Source organism: Silene latifolia, chromosome Y (genome assembly GCF_048544455.1).
Source record: "Silene latifolia isolate original U9 population chromosome Y, ASM4854445v1, whole genome shotgun sequence".
Lineage (NCBI taxonomy): Eukaryota > Viridiplantae > Streptophyta > Magnoliopsida > Caryophyllales > Caryophyllaceae > Silene > Silene latifolia.
In genome coordinates this window covers 87049959-87058032 of record NC_133538.1, presented here as the reverse complement: position 1 = coordinate 87058032, position 8074 = coordinate 87049959, and the positions used below count along the sequence as shown (strand labels likewise).

Genomic DNA, 8074 nt, shown 5'->3' with positions numbered 1-8074 from the left:
ACCGGCTCTCTTGTCCATCTTGATCGAGATATTGAGACGTCTTTCCGGGTAAGAAGATTGTTAGAACTATCGGCTCTAAGGAGATCTCCACCTTCACCAAACCAACTACAAATACATCCATCTCCACCACCAATTCTCAACCAAACCATTCACCAAACTACCCTCCAAATCACTCACCCACCCATTCACAACATTTAAATTCTCCTACCCCACCAAATACACCAAGAACCAATTTCATTGACAAAGAAATGGTAGACCAACCAATGGGTTACTACCATAGACCAGATCACAATCGGTCTAGCTCAGCAATTGATTATGAAGTTCTTGCTCCTAATACCTTTGAACTCCGCTATCATACAATCTCCTTCTTTCAACAAGATATTTTTCATGGCTTGAAGAGTGAAGATGCTCTTGAACATCTTGTCGTATTCAAGTAAAAAGCGGGTATGATCAAGTAGGATGGCATCTCGGAAGAGCAAATTCTTCTTATGCTCTTTCCTCTTTCCTTGAAGGATAATAATAGGAAATGGTTGAATTCATATGAACCGGGTACTTTCACTACTTGGGAAAGCTTGTCAAGGGCTTTTATCAACAAATTTTACCCTCCTTGAAAGACCGCTAGAATAAGACATAAAATCCAAACCTTCAAGCAAATGCATCATGAACCTTTAAGTTAAGCATGGGAAAGATTTAGAGACCTCCTTACCTCTTGCCCACATCATAGATTCCCCAAATGGATGACAACCCAAATCTTCATTAAAATCTTTGAGCAAAGGTTTAGGGATATGATTGTGGCGGCCTCCGGTAGCAACTTTGACAATATGAAAAATGCCCAAATCACGGAGATGATTCAAAACATTTCCGGCATGCAAATTAACTATGGAAGTAGAGAAGGCGATTATAGAAGAGAAAATGAGTCCAAGAGCGAAGGTCCTTCAAAGCTAGAGTTGGAAAACAAGGCCAAGTTGGATGAAATGTCAAAGAAATTTGATAGCTTTTTGGGGGAGATGAGGCATGAAAATGCTTATCATGAAGAAATTGTTGGAGTAGTGTCATGCACAATAAGTGCGTTTACATATTAAATCTCGTAAAAGGAATATCAGGGATTTATTTATTTATTTGTCAGCTGGTCATCGTTAATCGGTAATGATTGGCTGACTAGAGTTTAACATTATTGTCGTGTGACGGCGGTGATCAGCTGATCCCTTTAGGTCACACCTATAGGATGACGCCCAAATTGGATAAATTAATTATTTGTATGATATACGATATAATTAATTCCTTGTACTAATTGACTTTTAATAATTCCTGTGAATGTATTATTTGATGACGAGTTACGAACTTGGGCCAAGGCGATTTATTATTTCATTATTCGATCATTAATTAATAAATATTAATTGAAATTTAATAATTAATGGTTAATTAATTAAATTTATACGATATGTGTATAAGTTTTGTGGTAAAGGTAATTAGTTATTTAAATTTACAAGAGGTTGTAAAATTAGCTAATAAGGGTTCATGAGATACAATTTATATTGATAAAATGGTCCAATAGCTACATAATAGTTAAGTAGTCATTAGTTATTAATTTGTATTATTTAAGTGTTAAATAATCAAATTAATATTTAATTATATAAGATAATTAAATATAAGATTTATAAGCATTTGTGGGACAAATTTCGGAAATCGAATGGACCAAAATATTACATGTGGGTTGACACTTGTATAAGATAAGTGTTATTACATGTGGCATAACCCACTAAGAAATGTTTAACTCATTTCTTTACATTTTGTTCTCTATAAATACCCCATTATTTACACTCATTAGAGAATCATTTTTCAGACCAAAAAAATCCTCAAAATAGGCCCTTGGTTGTACCATATTGAAGAGGAAAAGAGAAATAAAAAAAAAAATATTATTTTCTTCATATTTTCTCGTCAAAAACATGACCAAATTGTTGATCATCAAAATAATTCACAAAACTATAATACACATAAACTAATATTATTTGTGTAATAATATTACATAGTATACAAGGTTATCCTACTAATTATCTAGTTAGTAATTGTTTGGGCTAAAAATAGCGTAATAAAGAAAGCCCACTTGGTGAAATAAAGATTATAAAGAAGAGATGAGAAGGAAGGGAGCCCGCGGTCTGCAAAAGAGAGATGGGCTTGAGAAAGATCAAGAGCCCACCGAGGAATGTGCCCGCGTTAAGGAAAATAGTGTTAGGGAGAAGTTAGGGAGAAGTTAGGGAGAAGTTAGGGAGATCGGGGAGAATTGGTAAGAGAGTTCGGGTTTGGAAAGAAGTCCTTATGGAAAAAATATTCCCTTTCCATATTCGAGGTAGGACATATCTAGGGTTCTTACCCTATAAGTAACCAAGGAAGGAAATCAAGAAAGGGATTCACTTATCCATATATTCATTCAAGATTATATTCAAGACAACCACATCACGGCATATCACTCCCAAATATACACCGTCTGAGATCTTCCTGGCCTGACTCCTAGCGCCAGCAAGATTAGCATAAACGTTATCATTGTAATCATCCTCCTATTCATATAGTGAATACTTGGCAGGGTACCGTCCCTCCCGCGGTTGTTCCCACATTGGGTTTTCCGCATCACCAAAATCTTACGTATCAATTTACATTACGCACTTTATTTCCCGTTTACTTATTGACATACAAATCATCATACAATCGACCAACGAATATAGACTACATTGACCCTAAATCGACTTAGGTAAAAAAGACCTAAACAGTTTGGCGCCCACCGTGGGGCATTGTGGTCGTCAATCGTTGATATTCTGAATATACAATGGAAAAGTAAGTATCCGAAGCCATGTCGGGAGCAGGCGACCATCGCCACCACCATCGTCTACCCAAAGTCCAACATCGACAGTGGCCACGCAGGCTCCCGGACATACCCCAAGAATCATACCGACAACAAAAGCCTCTCTACCTCCCAGGACCCCTGTTGTCTCAGCCCTGACCAGATCAGACAAAGGAACATCAAGCTCAGGCGTCACTCCGCCGCCAAGTCCCACGAAAATCCTCTTCACCGGCGTGGAAAATCTTCAGAAAGCCATGGAGAACATGAGAGAAGACCAAAGGAGAGCAGATGTCGAGGTAAGAAGGAGAGACAGAGAGCTCTGGGCACAAATTGATCTCCTGAAGCAGCAGTCCAGCAATCCAGCGAACATGATAGGTGAAGGAAGATTTCCTTTGGTAGATCTGACACAAGGAACAACAGGCAGCAGGCAGATACCAGCTGAAATAATTACAAGATTGGATTTGGCTACGACACCGTCAGATGGAAGGATAACCCCACGAGGGTTAGGATACCTCACACGGATAGTGGCGGGCAACACCATTGCGTAGGATACAAACAGTGGCCTCCCGTTAGCGATCCCGTAGCAATCGATCAAACACTGTGAGGTGATCCGAGTCAAACAAGCAAGTGAACGCAAAGCAGGGACAATCGTTGCCACAACCCCGGAAATTTTAATTTATCAAAATCTTCAAGAGCCCGGATCAGGAGGAACTATGCAGACAAGTGACAGGCGGACCCCAGATTCAGCCAATATAACTAATCAGCAGTACTTGGAACTAAAGGAGATGCTGAGCAGGGTTCCAGGGCTACCACTCCCACCCGAGAAAGAAGCTCTAGACAGTTATGCCGACTCGCCATTCGTGGACACCATATCCATCACAGCCATGCCAAAGGGGTTCACAAACCCAAATATGCCTCTCTTCGATGGCACAGCAGACCCCTTTGATCATATCAGCCAGTAGAAACAAAAAATGATGACAGTAACAGCCATAGGACAAGTTAAGGAAGCCTGCATGTGCAAAGGATTCTGGTCCACCTTTAACAGACCGAACTTCGATGGTTTGTAAGCACAAACAGTCGATATCTGCATTTCTTGAATTGGTAAACGCATTTACTCAACAGTTCGCAATGCAAACAGAAAGCCACGAAGCATGCGGGAGACCCGTATTTAATCGTCTAGGGGCGGGGAGAGAGCATTGGAGAATACAATACCGATTTAACAATGAGAAGGTAGCAGGACGAGAATGTGATTTCTCAACAGCAGTAGAAGCCTTCAGAAGAGGCCTCCACCACGACTCTAACCTATACAAGCAGTTAACCATGCATCCATGCCATAGTTTCGAAGCAGTACAGGAGAAGGCAGCTGCCGCAATCAGGTTGGAAGAGGATATCCTAGACAGAGCCAGCTTACAGAGCACGCCAAGTATTTCTAGTACTTCAGCCGTGGATAAATCAGGAAGAAAGCAAGCCACAAACAAGAAGGACGGGAGATACAGACCATATGGGAGGGGAGTCAACAGAATCGAGGAAAACCAGCTACTCCCCACCTTGGCAGAATATGGATTCACTACAGGTATCAGAGGAATCTTGAAGGCACTTAGAGAGATGGGAGATGGAGTCAGGTGGCCTAACCCACCAGTAGGAGAGCAAGCTTGGAGAAAGGATAGCAAGAAGAAGTGCGAATTTCACCGTGATATTGGGCACAATACTGAGGACTCGCTACACATTGAGAAGAGAGATCAAGCCCTGTACGAGCAAGGAAAGCCGAGCCACTGTTACCACGTGGAGGCAAGCAGCAGGATAAGGTAGGTTCCGCCAAGCCGGCAGACCCACCCACATTCACTAAAATTATAAACGTGATAACAGGCGGCTTAGACTTAAGCGGCCTGACATACTCAGCAGCTAAGAGGCATGCCACCGAGACCAAAGGAGACAGACCAGCCAATTCTTGCAGAATATCTCACAGTGATCTGCTAGCAGTCAGCATTGATGAAGGGGATTAATACGATGAACGAGAGCACCATGACGCACTTATTATCACCTTGTCAATGGCCAATTGCACAGTAAGAAAGGTCTTGGTAGATACCGGAAGCTCGGTCAACTTAATCATGCTGAAAACCATAGAGAACATGGGATTCAGCGCGAAGGATTTACAGAAGAAGGTTATTCCACTAGTAGGCTTCAGCGGAGAAACAGCCAGCTCGCTAGGTGAGATAATCATCCCTACCTATGTGGGGGGAGTCAACAAGCAAGTCAGGTACCTGGTTATAGATGACCCCTCTACTTAAAACGTCATCCTAGGAAGACCATGGCTGCACCAGATGAAAGCAGTCCCATCAACATATCACCAGTGCATAAAATTCCCCACCCCATAGGGAGTAGAAACGATAAGAGGAGATCAGGAGGAAGCTAGAGGCTGCTACAAGAAGGCACTCAAGTGCACTGCCAGCCCTCCCGCATAGCAATTACAGAAGCAGCCTATACAAGACGAATACATCGAACCCCAGCAGAAAGAGCCGGATCGGATTAACCCGGACAAGCCGCACCAGAGAGAACCGTGCTCATTGGAGCGGGATGTACAGAAGCTTACGACAGCTGACTAGTCAAGTTCTTACAAGATAACATGGATTGCTTTGCATGGTCACACGATGATATGATAGGCAGAGATCCATCCATCATAACACACAAGCTTAGCGTGGACCCAAAGTGTAAACCCATCCAGCAGAGAAGGAGAAAGTTTGCGGCAGAGAGAAATAAGGTAATCAACCAGGAAGTAGACAACTTGCTGGCAGCAAAGAAGATAAGAGAAGTGAAATACCCAGAATGGTTGTCTAACGAAGTGGTGGTGCCTAAAAATAATGGGAAGTGGAGAGTATGTGTGGACTTCACGGATCTCAACAAAGAATGTCCTAAAGATCCATTCCCGCTGCCTCATATTGATGCAATGCTAGATGCAACAGCTGGACACGAGATGCTAACATTTCTGGATGCATGGTGTGGATACAATCAGATCAAAATGGATCCTGCAGATCAAGAGAAGACAGCATTTATGTCCGAGAGAGGAATTGCTACAACGTCATGCCATTCGGCCTAAAGAACGCAGGCTCCACATATCAAAGGCTGGTTAACCGCATGTTTAAAGAGCAAATAGGAACAACCATGGAGTTGTACATTGATGACATGGTGGTGAAGTCAGAAAAAGCCAAAGATCATATGCGGCATCTAGCAGAAACATTCAGCACCCTCAGGGAATACAAGATGAAACTAAACCCATCTAAATGCATCTTCGGGGTATCTTCTCGCAAGTTCTTGGGCTATATTGTGACTCAAAGAGGAATAGAAGCCAAGATCGAAGCGGATCAAAGTCAGTCTTACAGTTTGGAATCACCCGAGAAGCCTAAAGATGTTCGAGATTATTTGGAAAGGTAGCAGCCCTGAACAGGTTCATTTCAAGATCTTCGACAAATGCTGGCTATTTTACGACGTGCTAAGGAAAAGCCAGAAGTTCGAATGGACCGCTGAACACGAGCAAGCCTTCGAGAGACCGAAGCACTATCTCAAAGAACCAGCCATCATTTCAAAACCAAAGCCAGGTGAACCATTATTCCTATACCTGGTCGTCACGAAATAGCGATAAGTCTTTGTCCGGTCGAGAGCAAGAAAAGGAGCAGAAGCGAGTATACTACGTAAGCAAGTCTCTGCTACCGGCAGAGACCAGGTACACATCCCTTGAAAAGTTAGTACTAGCATTGGTAGTAGCATCTCGCAAACTGCGTCCCTATTTTGAGTCACACATCATACATGTTGTGACAAACTACCCGCTAAAAGCTATCATGAGGAAGCCTGAACTATCAGGAAGAATGTCTAAATGGTCCAGTACACCTCGGTGGATACGACATCTAATACGATCCTAGAACAAAGAATCAAATGACAGTAATTGGCCGACCCGTGTCGACTTCAGTCCAAAGAATCTAGAATCGCGAGATCATCGAGATATTCACTCTAGAAGGAAGCAAGCGAGGAAGTCCGGGCGGATGCATATCGACGGAGCCTCCAACCAAAGGGGGGCAGGTGTAGGACTAATTATGCGATCACCACAAGGAGATCTGATACCACAAGCTGTAAGATGTGAATTCAAGGCAACCAACAATGAAACAGAATACGAGGCCTTGATACTGGGAATGAAGCTAGCACTGGGTCAGGGGTCAGACACCTGCTCATACCCAGTGACTCCCTGCTAATAGTCAACCACGTGAATGATGAGTTTAGAGCCAGAGATTCGAAGATGATAGCATACCTAAAAGTAGCAAAGGAATTAAAACAAAAATTCGAATCTTGCAAGCTTAAACAGGTCCCTAGAGATCAGAACGTGGAAGCAGACGCCCTAGCAACCCTGGGGGCAACATTCAAACCAACAGAGCTATCCAGCATTCCAATAGCACATATCTTTGGAACCTCTATCCGAAGGAAGACGGAATAGACAGGGGTGAACTAGAGGATCCTCAAAGCGAAAAAGAAATCCAGCGATTCTGAGAGGAAGGTGAGAGCTCTCGGTCAAAAGGGCGACGCGACCAGCAAACGATCCCAGACGATCGGCGCACACCTTACCTAGACTGGCTGTGCCACAACAAGCTACCAGATGATAAGAAAGAAGTAAGAGCTTTTAGAATAAAGGCCTCCATATTCATACTTATTTATGATATATTATTCAGAAAGTCGCTAGCAGGCCCCTACCTACGGTGCCTGGACAAGGAAGAAGCACAGACTGTGTTACATGCTCTCCACAGTGGCGAATGTGGAAACCATACAGGGGCGTAAGTCCGGAAAATAAAACCCTCGAGACAGAATACTATTGGCCTACAATGAAGGCAGGCAGCAGAGTATGCACGAAAATGTGACGCCCGCGGCGCTTTCAAAGACCAATGATTCACCAACCAGCAGAGCCCCTGCACCCTATTATTTCTCCTTGGCCATTCATGGCATGGGGCATGGACATAGTAGGCCCTCTACCACGGGCCACAGGAAACAGAACCTGGATGCTAGCAATGACAGATTACTTCTCCAAGTGGATAGAGGCAGAAGCATTCACGGAAGTAAAGGACAAACAGGTAATCTCATTCATAAAACGAAACATCATCTGCAGATTTGGTATCCCATCAGAAATCATATGTGACAATGGCTCACAATTCATCTCAAACGATACTGAAGGATATTGTGCCAGGTGGAACATCACCTTAA

At 43.1% G+C, this 8074-nt stretch overlaps 1 non-coding gene across 1 annotated transcript; it reads right to left on the bottom strand.

Moving 5' to 3' along the window:
* Nucleotides 1-620: 620 nt before the first annotated feature.
* LOC141636077 (small nucleolar RNA R71) lies at nt 621-727 on the bottom strand. The gene has a single exon (XR_012540715.1). It is a non-coding gene; the product is annotated as a small nucleolar RNA R71 (small nucleolar RNA).
* Nucleotides 728-8074: the final 7347 nt, after the last annotated feature.